Source organism: Propithecus coquereli, unplaced genomic scaffold (genome assembly GCF_000956105.1).
Source record: "Propithecus coquereli isolate 6110/MARCELLA unplaced genomic scaffold, Pcoq_1.0 Scaffold104, whole genome shotgun sequence".
Classification (NCBI taxonomy): domain Eukaryota; kingdom Metazoa; phylum Chordata; class Mammalia; order Primates; family Indriidae; genus Propithecus; species Propithecus coquereli.
In genome coordinates, this window is record NW_012134303.1 from 3,433,740 (window position 1) to 3,435,143 (window position 1,404).

The following is a 1,404-nucleotide window of genomic DNA, read 5'->3' on the forward strand; positions in this document are numbered from 1 at the left end:
CTCTTGACAAGGGAAAACTAGAACCCTGAGATCTAAAGTGGTGATGAGTGTGAAAATCTTGAATACCTACAATCCCCTGAACTCTCAGCCTGACAGAAGCAGCCACCTAAACCCATGCTATTGGAGAGCAGCCTCCCTGTTCCCAGAGACAAGGCAATAACCTCATCTAAAGCAACTACTTCAAAAGAAGTTGCTTCTCTTACTCAACATCCAGCACTAACATTTTTATTGCTTCCAACTCATGACAAGGGTAAGGTATCACGATAGAAGCAAGATACAATCTCTAAACAGGTGGAAAATACCTTATATTCCAAAGGAACTACAGGAACTGGCTAATATATACTAGCATGAGTTAGGATAATATATGTTGGAATGGATTTTGAGGATGTCAAACTAGCAAGGAAAGGAAGCAGAATATAAGTGAATGCAGGGGAGAATTTATTGACATGGGATCACACACCCATGACTCAGAGGTCAATGATCTGGAGCTGGCCTAATGTGCTGCTAGGGTGGCATCTTTAAGTTTGGATAACAGCCCCACTAGCACTTCCTTGCCACAGTACTGAGGGAATTAGTGAGGAGGCCAAAGGGAGTAGGAATATTAGAAATTATTTATTGTGTGAGACAAGAAGAACTGTCTCTGAACTATTTTCCCTAGGAGGGCAGAGAAGACACTACGATAAAAAGGAACGTGTTGGTGAGGAAGAACACTGACATCTTTGAGAAGCTCATTGCTCTCCTCTGCAAAACATCGTTGGGAGTAAACTATGCGGCAATGGGGATGATAAGATTCCAGAATGGTAGGGCCTACGTGGTGGCACAAAACCTCAGGGGCAGGGTAGTTATCATTACCATAAAGGAAAACAAGATTAGAGTGGAGTCTGGCTAATTTAACTGACAGAAATCTGTGGCACTGCCTTATAGATAGTAGTATTCTAGCGCTAGATGTATGGACAGCTAACTGGTGTATTACTGCTTTTGTACAAAAAGGAAAGATGTGACCTGGCAGGCCAAAGTCTGGTGTTAGCAGCTGCAGTGGAAAATGATGGTCCCCCACCACGTTTGCAGGTCTGCACTATAAGTTGCCCTGCTACTCAGGCCATATGACTAAGCATATCCAGTAGTTCTTAAGGTATCTAGTCAAGTCCAAGCCATTATATAGGAGTTAATAGCACAGAATTTTAAGGTTCTGAAGAAAAGCCATATCTGCTGTAAACTTTGAAACAGCCATTTAAAAAACAGCTCCTTGTATGCTATTAAGGCTTATTGGATATAGAGTGCCTAACCAAGAGGCAGCAAGTGACTATATAACAGGAGCTGCCCATAACAAGTTGTACATTAAGATTCACCAAGTGATAACATCTGGAAGACTCAACAGCAGTCCACCCCATGATGGAAATGCTA